Raw genomic sequence first — 13,242 nt, 5'->3', positions numbered from 1 at the left:
CTTGGATCTCAACTCTGTCCCTTACTTGCTTTGTGTCCTTGGGCAAAACACTTCTACTCTGAGCTCATTGTCTTCACCTGCAAAAGAGAAATGATAACCTATTCCAGGGTATTGCTGTGTGGCTTTATTGAGATAATGCATGGAAAGGGCCTTGTAAAGGGCCTACACATTGTAATGTCCGGTTCATAATTGTGACCCTTGCCATTCCTGTCATGTTCATTTCCCATAAAGGAAACTAGCACACGACTAAGCCAGAAAGCATGCGAAAGAAGCCAGAAAGCATGCGAAAGAAGAGTTCTAGGATCCAGTTAGAGAAGGAGGTAAAGTAGATAAGGAATCACAGAGCTAATCTTCCTTGTTTGATAAGCCTCTAGTCTAGATTGTCCCAACTTCTAATTCCAAATCTATGCAAGGCAGGGTCATAGTTCATTGCCCTTAGACAGGTAGCCTGGGGTCAATCCAAGCCTCGCTATTTACTGCTCCGTGTCTTGAGGCAAATTACTTAAAAACTCTGGATCGCAGTTTCCTTAGCTGTATGGTTAGAGATGTCAAGCGTCCTGGTCTCAGAGGCTGGTTTTGAGGAATAAATATGACTGTGCATTGAAATCATTTTAATGGCAATGGCTAGCAGGTCATCAATGCTTATTATAAAGCTATGACCACTTGGTCATCAACCCCACCCAATACCTTCAAGATTGGTGGCCGCTGTCTTCCATCTCCAGTCTCACAGGGTGCACATCCATCGCCAACTCTGAGACTCTGAAGCATCAGTCTTTGCAAACTGGCCTCGGTGGTCATCGGCGCCCACCCGTGCTTCCGTTCCGGTTAGGCACTGGGTAAGCCTGTACTGTTGCTGCCTGAGTGTGCCCTTACTCTGCCTGAGTGTGCCCTTACTCTGCCTGAGTGTGCCCTTACTCCACACTTCTCCCTTTGCTCTTCATGTTTGGTCCGCAAATTTTAAAAAGTGCAAATGCCATGGGGCCACTCCCCTCTGACAAAGCTTGAAAAATTCTGTTGTTGGCTTGCTGCCAACACAGAAAGCCAGGGTGGACTGCCTCGTGTGGCCAGCTTACCTTGTCCCCATCTCGGGGCCAGGTGCCTTCACGTGCTGTCTCTTAGGGAGTCTTTACAACAGCTTTAGAACGTGGGTATGTTGGTTTCTTATTGCTGCTGTAACAGATTACCACAAAATTAGTGGATTAAAACAATAGAAATGTATTCAGGAGGCCAGGAGTCTGAAATCCAGGTTGGCTGGGCTGGTTCTCTCTGGAAGTTATGAGGGAGAACGGTTCATGTCTTTCTCCTAGCTTCTGCTTGGTTGCCAGGAAGCCTCGGCACTCCTTGGCTGGTGGTTAAAATCACTCCAGTTTCCACCCTGCCTTCATACGGAGTTTTCCTTCTTTGTGTATATCTCTGTGTGTTGTTTCCTCTTATAAGGACACCAGCCATTGGAGTGAGGGCCCACCGTAATCCACGAGGACAGCATTTTCACTAACTATATCTCCAAAGACCCTGTTTCCCAAAAAGGTCACACTCTGAGGTTCCAAGTAGACTTGAGTTTTGGAGGGAACACTGTTCCACCCACCACAGCAATTATACCCATTTAACAGATGAGGACCTGAGCTTCAAGAGAGGAGCAAATCCTTTGTATAAGCATCATGCAGTCCACGTGTGACACCAGACAATTCAAGCCCTGACGTCCTGTTCTCTAAGACTTGTGTTCTTCCCACTGGTTCCCCTTACTGCACATAAATAAGTGGAGAATAAAATAAGGCTCTAAAATCATGGCAGCAAAATGGTTAGCAGCGATCAGCTACTAGATCAAAGAGGGCCTCTGGGGAGTGAGCAGGATGAAACAGAGTCTGTGCAAGTGAATGGTAACCCCCTTTCTGGTTGCTGGTTCTCCGACTTCATCCTGTTTGCATAATCAGCATAACTTGTTGGCTCTCCACCACAGTGCTCTGCTCCTGGGATTCCGTGGCCGGGCAGAGAGATTCCTCATAAATGAGACACGAGGTAGTTGTCAGATTCTGTTGGCATCGAGAGAAAGGAAAGAACACATTTCTCAGTGTGGTGCCAAATACTCTTGTACAGCTCTCTTGCACCCCATTTTACTGCTGGCTTCTGCTTATCTTGCATCCCCTAGGGGGATGGAGAAATTTCATGCTTTCCTTCTCCCGCAGAGGTTCCTTCCTGGTATTCAGAGCCACAAAGGCAGTGGACGGAAGCAGGTGACTGGCCCTCGGCTGCCTCTACAGTGCAGCTTTTCCCAGAATGTGGTCCTGCAGAGCGGCCCAGGGTAGGTTGGTATAGCACAGTGCTGGAACACAAGGGGAGTGATCCACGGGCTCACCCTCATTCTGGCTAAAGCAAAGGACAGAACGAGGGTCAGGTCCTCAATGTCAGGACAAGCTCACCTTGGCTTAAATCACAAATGCCACTCTGGTACCAGCCTCAGAGTCCTGGGTTGTCAGGGTCATCGGTTTGCGGTATGAGGTGGGAGTCCAAAATTCAGGTGGGCCTGGCTTCAGCCTTTCTTGCCCTTTGACTGCCCTCCAAGGGTGCTCTTCTTCCATAGACCAATGTCCCCAGCACCTGTCCTGATCTAGAACTGCCACTCAGTCCTGGCAGAGCAGGACTGTCAGACTGACCATCTGGATTTTTCCTGGAGTTCTCTCTTGCTGACAGCACCGGAATCAAGTGGACCAGGGGTCTGTCTGCTGCCCAGTCCACCTTCACTTGTGGCTTTGTGCTTTTGAAGAAACTTATGAAAACTGAATAGCAGTTCATAGTGACTTGAATAACCGTGATGATGAAACCTGTTTTGTGAGCAGGGGTCCAAACCTTCTAGAGCCTTCCAGCAGTTCCCTTCTAATTCATATGTAGCAGATTCAATAGAACCAAACCTTTCTCCTCTTGGTAGGTGGTAGATGCTTTTGTTGAGTTTTCTTGGAGCTCCCCAGGTATTTCATTTTAAAAGTACCTCTTGATTGTTGTGGTTTCCTTCCTTCTCCAAACTTGTGAGCCTAGTCCTGGGGAAGTGAAGGCAGATGGTGTGCTACCTCCCATCTCTGAGCAGGGAAGAGCTTGGTGAGTGAGTCTACTCCAGGACTCAGCTCCTGGCTAAGTCCCCTGACTGCCCAAGGGCTAGGATCTGGGGGACAGATGGGAAGGAATCCTGAAGCAGAATTGGCACTTGGGTCTGGGGCCCACGGTTCAGGATTACCCTTTACTGCCCATCTCTAAACTGCTCAGCATTCATTTTTGACATTAATAAGAGATGAGATGGTTTTTGCTTCCAGATTACCAGATTTGCTAAACCCCAAGTGTTTTTTTTTTTTTTCCTAAATACTGTTTTTAAAACTTAACTAGAACAAAACAAACAAAAAGATTTAAATTCACTGTGTGTGTGTGCGTGTGTCCACCAGTCTGTCTGTCTTACAGGGGAGGTTACTAGTTGGACTCACCTGCACATTTAAGTTGAATGGAGGAAAAAAAAAAACCCCAACTATTGTTTAGAATAATAGATAAAGTCAGCCTCCAATTTTTGTTCTCTACCGACTGAGCAGACCTTCAGAAATTTTTCAGTGGGGTTTTCCTATGACATATCTTGTCTGTGACAGTTCATAGAATTCTGTGACATTTGACTTCCCAAGAAGAATTTGGTTACTCACAAAGTGTTACACAACTTTTCTGGGAATAGGAAGCTCATGGAAGGAAAATGTCCATCTATAACAGCAAGCCAATTTCTTATCTTTGATGAAAAAGGAAGATTATATGATGGTAAGATGGACAAGAGAGAGACTGTGCCTTCAAGTATACTGGATCACAGCAAGAAAGCATAACTCCCTCAGGGACAGGCTACATTTTGACACACATTTACTCATCATGGCTCAGGAGAGGCTTTAGTGTTCATTGTCTAGATAGAAAATGAAGTGTAAGAGGCATTACAATACCCAACAAGTAGATAAGCCTGGGTCTATTTTGTTGTTGTTAGAGAGAACACATGTCCCTGCCACGATGGGGGAGAGGCAGAAGGAGAGAGAGAATTTCAAGCAGATTCCATGCTGAGTGGGGAGCCCAGTGCGGAGTTCAGTCCCAGAACCCTGAGTTTGTGACCTGGGCTGAAACCAAGAGTTGGATGCCTAACCGACCGAGCCCCCCAGGTGCCCCTCCTAAAGCCTTTCTAAGCAAATTAGGATTCCTTTGGGCAACCCGTTTAAGTTGTTGATATTCCCATCAAATACCCATCTAAGTGTTGCTGAGGCGTGGAGTCACATGGGGCTGAGACTCAGAGGAGGACCCATCTGAATGGCAGCTGGGGAAAACGCAGCCATGGCCATTTAGAAAGGACATCTGGAGGGGCCGAGACCCAGGCTCCTCGGTGTGTACCTTGCATTGGACCTTGGAGCAGTTTGAAAAGCCACAGACCTCCAGCTCCCTTCCGTCCTGGGAAGCCTGCAGAGACTTCCGGGTGCCAGTCTCTCCCCTCCTCCCTGCTTTGCAATGCTTGCAGCAGCCTGGCCTTACTGTGGTTTCTAAAGCCAGCCTCTCTCCCCATCGCCTGCTTCCATCTGGTTTCTCCTGATCTCAACAAAGCTACTTTGGAACATTCTGTCACACGAAGGTGTACACATGGGATGGCTACATTTAGCCAAATAAACTTCAACCCAAGGGGTGAAGTTCTAACAAGGGGAATGTCTAAGACGGCCAAGTTCCATCGGGGAATCCTTGCAGACTCTCTTGGCCCAAGTATCAAGCAGCTTCAAAGGCCGAAGTGGCCGCTCCTGCTCCCATTTGCTGGCTTGCTTCCTCTCCGCTCTGCCCTCCTTACGGGCTCACAACTACCTAACGTTTCCTTTTTGCCCAAGGCTCACCCTGGCCTCACACAACCACAGAGATTAGAAGCAGAAAGGAAGTGAACTTTGAAACTTCACCTGGTTTAGGTGCCCCATTTCTCAGACCAGAAAACTGAGACCCAGGAAAGAAAGATGGCCTTTCCAAAGTCACGTAGCAGCAGGTGCACAGTTTCAGAGACCGCCTGTTTGTCTCTTGCATTTGCCACCCCTTTTGAGCCTGCGCGTACTTCCTGGGTTCCCTCCGGAGTTGCCCTCTGTGGCTTCCAGAGCAGAGCCTGGAAGAGCTCTGTGGGTGGGAGTCATGGATTCTAGCCAGAGCTCTGTTCTTGACCAGCCGTGTCACCCTAGGGAGGACTCTGGGTCCTCACAGGCTGTGGAATGAGTGAGAAACTCCACCTTGCTGTTGATGGAGGGACAGAGAAGCTGTGTCAGGAAGGGTGTGTGACACAGACTGGCACCCAGTAAGTGTGCAGCAGATACTTGCTGAATGGTGGACTGAAGAGCGTCCACTGCCTTCCGACCCCGGCTGCTGGGGGCTTGCAAATTGCCCTCTGCTTCCCAGCCAACCAGGACCCGATTTCAAAATGGCTTCACTTCCCCCAGCGCCAGACACCCTCAGAGACTGAACAGGAGATCGGGTTACAGCACAGGAGCATTCAGCTGGCAGTCTAATTTATTTTCGTCAATTCAGGAAAACCACCCCAAGCTCCGAGGCCGTGCGGAGGGGGAGGTGGAGGGGTGAGCAGCGGTGAGGCGTGCGCGCTGCATGTAGCTCTGCTCAGTCCTGACAGGAGAGCCACGGCCGTCGAGGGCAGGGAGGCTCGGCGTATGCTTTTGCCACCTGTATGGACCTTGCTGGTTGAATTTCGCCCTGTGCCTCCGAGTATAAACCAGTTTTCCTAAACTCCATCCTATTTTTGCAACTGGCGGGAGGGATATGTGTGTGTGTGTGTGTGTGTGTGTGTGTATACAAATGCATGTGCACAAATGTGCATGCCTGAGTGTCCATAATTGTGCACATGTGTGAGTGAATATGCGTGTTCCTTCCTAGGGCTGCTATAACGAAGCACCAGAAACTGGGCAGCTTGAACCACAGAAGTGCACTGTCTCACGGTCCTGGAGACCGGGAGTGCAAAGACCAGCTACCCGCCATGCTTCCTTCTGAGGGCTGTAGGGAAGGGTTTTTCCAAGCCCCTCTCCTTGGTTTATAGATGCTGCCTGCTTTCTTGTATGTTCACATTGTCTTTCTTCTAGGTGTTTCTCTGTGTCTAAGTCTCTTTTTATAAGGGCACTAGTATTGGATTAATGACCATGTAACTTGATTACCTCTGTAAGATCCTGTCTCCAGATAAGGTCACATTTTGAGGTACTGTATGTTTGGATTTAGGCATATGAAGTTGGGTTTCAACCCATAACAGGGAGCATGTGTGTGTATGTGCAAGTAGGTCATGAACCATAGCATCTCAGACTCCAGTCAGAAGCATGCCCACTAACGATGAGGCACCTGGCTGGCTCAGTTGGTAGAGTGTGAGACTCTTGATCTTGGGGTTGTCAGTTCGAGCCCCACGCTAGGTGCACAGATTACTTAAAAATAAAATATTTAGGGGAAAAAAAAGAAGAACCCAGCTACTACTTAAATAATAGTACTTTTTTCTTTTTTAGTTTATTTATTTTTTAAAGTTTGTTTCTTTGTACTTTTGATAATCTCTGCATCCAACATGGAGCTCCAGCTCCCAGCCCCAAGATCAAAAGTCACAGACTCCATCAACAGAGACAGCCAGGTGCCCCTCAGATAATAGTACTTTAAGAGCGTGTATGTTTTCTCTTTTGTGAACAGGGAAGATTTAAAATAATTTTTTAATATATATATCAATCTCTTCCCTCAAGCAGAAGGGCAGGTATGACTATGTAGAAAGTCCTAGGTACCACTCTTGCCTCTTGGCTTGAAACCATCTCTTCATGGAAGGCTGTCTCCTGCTCTGTCCCTCTCAAGTAGAACGCCACCCCTGATACATGATTTCCCCACCTCACGTTCCTTTAGACAGTTAAGTAGCATCTTGAAATGCCTCTGGCTATACTACAGAACATTCCAGTTATTCCAAAGGGTACATAAATTCAGAGTTTCCATAGCACTCCCTAGTGACTTGGTATCACCAAGGTAGCCCTTGAGAAACCCCTGGAGATTTCTAAATAAATGGCAGCAGATTCAAAATTTCATTTAGAGGTTGGAAATAGTTGTCAAGTATGGTATACCTTTAGCTTCCTTTTCAAAGGGGGCCTGCCTGGGCTCCATCTACTTTGATTATTCTTCCTTTGACTTGTATCCTCGGGAGGATCCCAGGAGGTCTGCTTTGCTGGCCAAGCCGCAGACCGCAGGGCCGAGCTGCTACCAAGGTTGGGTTCCTCCTCTGCTCTACCAGGAGGAACTGCTCCCAAACAGACCATGAACTTCTGGCTGTGCAGGATCCTGCCTGGCATTTATCTTCCTCCCCCCCGTTCTCTGTAGATATCTGCTCTCTCTGCCTTCTCCAGACTGAGTTCTTCGTGGCCCTGCGGGGACCTGAATTACGACTTTCTAGTCAGCCAGCCAGAGTTATGCCAAGCTTTTTCCTAGGTCAGCCCAAAGTAGGGGGCCAGGTGGGTGGGAAGTGGGGGCAGAGTTGGGGACTACTCTGAATGTACCTGGGCAGGGGAACCTACATCCATTCCCTCGTTAGCCTTAGCGTGTGGTGCTGGGTGGTCTGATTCTGTGGCAGAGAGTGGGGGATGTGTGTGATACTCGTGTCTACCTGAGGCACGTAGAGATCTTTTTTCGGGGGGTTGTTGCTGTTGTTGGGTGACAAAAGATACTGGTGAGCTCTGAGAAAATGGGCCCACTTCTCCCTGAGACATCCCGTAACCCTTTAAATGATATCCCTCAGAGACCGTTAGAGGACATAAAAAGTGCGTGTGAGATAATACAAAGTTAAAAAAAAAATGTTGGCTACGAAACCGTATGTACTGTCTGGTCTCGACACTATTAAATACATATTTCTACAAAGGAGACTGCGGTGGAATGCCATAAAATATTAACTGTTTTCCCCTGTGTGGAAGGAAGATGAATAATTTTTAGTTTCCATGTGGGCATTTATTACTTCATAGATACACATGCCCATAGATCTGTTATATCTAGCTCAGCCATTTTCCTGGATCTTTGGGATCTTTCAGATTTTGTGCCACCTCAGCACCACCAGGATATGAATTCTCTGCTTGCCCAAGGCCCATCCGTGACTTTTCAAGGAGGCACTGGTAACCGGTTCCTGTCAGCCAGAGCCTGGGTCCTCAGAGGGCCTGGCGGGGCCCGGAGGCCTGTGGACGGAGGCCTGTGGACGGCTCCTGCCCTCCAGGCTGGGCCGCTAGGGAGGGGCCGGGCCTCTTTGAAGGAGGTTAAAGTCCTTCTTTGTGTGAATGGCCTTTTAGGGAGCAGAGGGAGGGGCAGCTGTGACATCATAGTCTTCAGTCAGGAGGCTCGGAAGGAATTTGTCCAACTTGAGCCAGTGCGCAGGAATCTGTCTGGGAAAAGAGGCAGTTCTGACTGGGGACGTTTGAGACACACACTGTGGGCAGGGTAAGCCGAGTCTGCTGACCTCTCTGACTGTCCTTTTCCTTCTGGTCTGAAAGGAGTGGGTTCCTTTCGGAGGCCAGTCTTGGTGGAGGGGGCCTGGGAGTGGGGATGGCAGGGCTGAGCTGGGGAGTCCTTTTCTGCTGGAGGGAGAGGGGGCAGCTGAGCTCTGACTGGTGACTTGCTTCTCTTTGAAACCTCGTCAGATTCCCCGCTTTCAAGTTAGAGAGCAAAGAGGAAGCGCGTGCAAACATTCACAGGTCCTCTGTGGGCCACGGAGGACGGAGCGTGTGTGTGTCTGCAAGAAAGAGCGTGTGTGTCTGTCCTGGTCGAGAACAGGAGCAAGTGACCCAGTGATTCTGGTAACTGGTTTTCTAGGGACTTTATTTCGTCTCTAACAGGGCCGTGTTGGGGGAACCGCCACACTCATGGAGTGACTTGGGGCGTTATTGGGAATGTGTGTGCCGGTCCCAAGTAGGAGCCAGGAGGGGCAGGAGGAGAAGCTCATCAGAACTGTTCAGATTTGGAGTGTCAACTGTGGACAAGGGGTTAATCTCGGAAGCGTCTGGCACTGTTTCCTCTTTGCTCCTGGCTCTCTTTCTCAACATAGTAGATTTGTGCTGGGTCCTCAGTGGTGCTCAGCTTTGGGTTCTCTGCCATTAGTGGTTGGCCAGGCAAGAACCCAAGATCCTGAACTATTTTAAAACCAAGAGGGACATAGCTGAGTTACAAAGAACTAAAGTGAGCCTTGCCTTTGCTTTCAGCAGAATTAGTTACCCTAGAAAGTTCTGGCTGCACAAGCAGCCAGAGTTCCCTCTGCGGCCTTAATGGTGGTTTATTCTGGAGGTGGGGAACTGCCCTGTAAAAATCGCCTCCCGGTGAAAAGGGCCGCTGGGGAGAAGAGCATCTGAGCCCTTGACAGGGCACGGAGTCTGCTGCATGGAGGAGGAAGTAAAGCCTGACCTTCTTGGAGCAGAAAGGAAGCCTCTCTGCTCAGTTAGGGCAATCCTGAAGGCTCCGCTGCCATTCTCGGTCACTCCTGTAGGGAATGGATCTCCACGCAGCTGAAAGAAACGAGCCTTTCACCAGTTGCTGTAGAAAAGGAAACAGCTTCGTTCCTCCCTCCAGCCCCCACCCCACCTCCGCCCCCATCTTCAGTTGCTTTCATGGAAAGCCCGAGTTCTAAATGTGTTACTCAAACAACACCTTGACATTTTCCAGATGTGTAGTCTGACATCTGAGCTGGCCGCTGACTTTGCAGCTGGGTTAAGGGGAGTGCTGTTAACAGGGCAGGCTGTGGTCCTGGGGAGACTCTGTTATGTTATAAACGGACCACTTTCCTTCAACAGAAGCTTGAGCCAAGACACGGTTTATTCCCAACGAAGGGAATTTCCAGAAGTATTTGCATCCCATCGTCAAGTCTGTATCTGTACCAGAAGCCAGAGAGAACAGCAGGATGGTGAGGCCTTGGAAGGTCTCAGAAAGAAAGGCTGGGCCTGTGGGAGCAGAACCGTCTTTTCAGAGCTGTCCCCGTCCTACTTGGCTGTAATGTGTCATGGCAGGAGGTCCAGGAGCGGTTGTTAGTGTTCACTCCCTTTATCAGGGGTCATAGCATTAACCCTGAGCCCGCCTGCTCTAAATTTAGCCTGCACCTGCCCAGGAGTGCTTAGGGGCTTTAAGTCTGGCCTATTTCCATCAACCAGGAAGGGGTCGTTCTTAGGGACTGAGGAGGCTTCTGGCTTCCCACAGTCCGCACAGGCCCCTGGTCCTCCAGGCCGGAAGAAGCTCTGCGAGGGGCGGAAGAAGAGGAAAGGCTGCCTGGGACTGGGACTGGAATGTGGCCCGGGGTGATAGCCTCTCCCCTCCGCTTCCTGGCCCAGAGGCCTGAGGCCGAACCACGGAAGGAAGCAGGGCGCTCTCAGATATTTCCATTCTCTGTTCCCTCACAGCGGTGGGTGGAAGGGGCCTCCTCAGAGTCCCCGCACGTTCTCCAGCCTGCCCCCGAGCCTACCATCTCGGGCCCGAGAGCTGCAGGCCAGCTGCTGAGGAACTCAGGCGCTCTCAGCGGTCTCCCTCAACTCTTTCTAGCCAGCCCAGTTTGCGCCGGGGAACAGGGCTGGGACTTTCTTCCCAGTTAGCACGTCCTCCACCTTGTGCTTTTTGCTGTCTTTATGGGAGGTGGAACTCCCTCCCTCCAAGGTCGTAGGCTCCTTGCTACTGAGTAGGGACCCCCTCAGAGCTCAGGGACCACCCCCTCTGCCCCTCACCATGGCCCTGGCCCAGGCCTTGCCACTCTGCATGTAGGTACTCAAGGCGTGTTTATCCTTGCCCTGTGACACCTCTCGGCCCCAGATCTCCAACCCATAGCTCCATTCCAGTCCCTCCAAGTCGGATCAAGTTTAGGAGCCTCATGGGGGCATCTTGCAGGTGTCTGGGCAGGATCTATTAGCCAGGATGCGTCCCCTCCTTCCATTTCCCTTTGCGACAGAAACCACAGCCAGGAAGTGGGGTCCCATAAGAAGCATTCTAGAGGTTTCCACCACACGGACCACAGAACCAATTCTCTGCCGCGAACAGCAGTCATGTCCTGTGTAATCAGAACTCGACTTAGGCAAGAGAGAGAGGGTAAGAAGGGAAAAAACGGAGATGTTCTCTGGTTGCACAGCTATGCGGAAGTTACATTTTATCGCCACGCCTCTGTTCCTAGGCCAAGAATGAGTTTGTATTTTTGGTGAAACTTAAAAATAACTGGATTAAAGGATCAGGTCACCTATTATCTGGGGAAGCATGTTTCTAATTTGACTATCATGGCCTTAGTAGGAAGTAAGTTGAGTTATTCAGAGGAGAAAGCTGGTGGGGCAGCGGGCTCCTGAGGTGTGAGTGATTTGGGTCACACTGTGCATTTAGGCTGGGAGCCCTGAGGTCACAGCTGGTAACAGGGGGTTTCAAGGGGTAACAGTCTTAGGGTGATGGGGAAGTCGGCGGGGAAGCTGTGAACACAACCAGCATTGAAAGCGCAGTGGAAGCTTCAGCTTCTTGCTTGCCCCTGTAGCAGAGGATACCTTCCTGCTGTCCCCCTGGGCCCAGCCAGATCCGCTAAGGAAAAAGTACCTCCTGCAAGTTCTTTCTGCTCATGACGTGCCCAGCTGCAGGCCCAGGTGCCCTGGGAAGAAAGACCACACTGCTGTCCATCACCCAGCACGCCAGGTGTCAGGACCCCGCTGTGTTTTGTGTGCAGATTAAAAACAGTCTTCTAGAATCTCACCTGTGCTGTTGACGAGTCACAGCTCTAATGCTTGGTGACCGTGGCAATGCTTGGGATGTGGGATCTGAATCTTTGGCCCCTGGGTTGCTGCTGGAGGAAGCAGAGGACGCTCCTTAAGAGGCCAGCCAGTGGGAAAGGTAAAATCCCCAGACTGAGCAGGAAGTCAGACCCTCCTTTCTAACTGGAGGGCCCTCTGGGGAGTGCAGAAGGTAGGAAGAGGAAACAGTCTGTCTCTGTTCGGTTCTGGATAAAGAGGTGAGAGGGGTCTCTGACTTCTGGAGCCAGATCGTGAGTCTCTCATCACTTCTAGAGGTTCACGGGTGCAAAATGTCGACCAGAAAGCCAAGGAAATACTCTTTAGTAAAAACCACCCACCCTTCTGAACATAATACTCCTAGTCAGTTTGGAAGCCTGCTGTCACAGAGGGCACTTGCTGAGGTATCTGGAGAGAATGTGAAGATCCCGCCTTCAGATCCTGGCTGTGCCACTTTCTAGTCAGGTGATCTCGGGAAAAGTCTTCCAGTTTCTCTAAACCTCTTCTTCTGAAGTTCTAAAATGAAAGTAGAAAACTCTGCTTTTCCTGCACGCCAAAGGGCCCTGTTACCAGGATCAGCGGAGAGCATGTGTACACATGCCCTGTGAACATGGCATGTCCACAGCGGGAGGGGGTGTGGTTCTCGACTCTCCGTTCAACCACGTTCTCAGACTTGGACTTTCAGAGACAGGAGACCACTATTTTATGCAGTTACTTGGATTATGGCCACAGCAAGTGCATCTTCTAATTGTGCTCAGTTTTAGTTAAAATGAACATTTGAGGACCTGAGGTAGGAAAAGATTGGGAGGTCAGAGATGCTTAATACTAAGGAACATTTACACTAAACACTCTGCAGTTTACATAATACTTTTTAAAAATATTTATTTATTTATTTATTTATTTTATTTGAGAGAGGGAGAAGAGAGTATGTACGCATGAGGTTGGGGGACAGAGGGAGAGGGGGAGAGAGAATCTCAAGCAGACTCCCTGCCCGACACAGGCTTGATCTCATAGCCCTGAGACCATGAGCTGAGCCAGAATCAAGTGGTAAGCTTAACTGACTGAGCTACCCAGTTCCTCCTTACATAGTGCTTTTAAACAACATTATCTAATCAAATTCTCAAAACAGATTTGAGAGATCTTGTTATGAGTCCTGCTTATAAAGGAGTTTTGTTCTTCCAAGAAGAGTCACATGATTGTCTTACTTAGGGTCTGGCAGAACTTTCACAGGAGACATGGGGGCCCCCAGGTTGTAAATTACCCATATAATTTGCTTTGCGTAACTTTTTTTTTTTTTTTTTTTTTTTTTTGCTTTGCGTAACTATTAAACACATTTTTGTAACTAGTGGCAGCTTGAGATGCTACCTGGCTACCAGGTTATAATAAAAGCCGGTCTTGGACCAAGTCCTGGCACTTGTGCAGACATTTATTAAGTAAACATTTGTGGGGCGTCTGGGTGGCTCAGTGGGTTAAAGCCTCTGCC

The 13,242-nt window shown here is 49.4% G+C and overlaps 1 protein-coding gene across 8 annotated transcripts in view; it reads left to right on the top strand.

Moving 5' to 3' along the window:
* PALM2AKAP2 (PALM2 and AKAP2 fusion) overlaps nucleotides 1–13,242 on the top strand; it is a 451,783-nt gene that overhangs the window by 400,321 nt on the left and 38,220 nt on the right. Inside the window, exon 1 of one of the 8 annotated variants that reach the window (XM_059141749.1) lies at nucleotides 8,309–8,466. The exons of the other annotated variants lie outside the window; for them this stretch is intronic. The gene's annotated coding sequence lies outside the window, so the exon portion shown is untranslated. Of the gene's footprint in view, nucleotides 1–8,308; nucleotides 8,467–13,242 lie in introns of those variants that run through there. 8 annotated transcript variants of the gene reach the window in all.

The sequence above is a fragment of the Mustela lutreola genome, chromosome 12, assembly GCF_030435805.1.
Source record: "Mustela lutreola isolate mMusLut2 chromosome 12, mMusLut2.pri, whole genome shotgun sequence".
Taxonomy (NCBI): domain Eukaryota; kingdom Metazoa; phylum Chordata; class Mammalia; order Carnivora; family Mustelidae; genus Mustela; species Mustela lutreola.
This window is presented reverse-complemented; position numbering and strand designations above follow the sequence as displayed.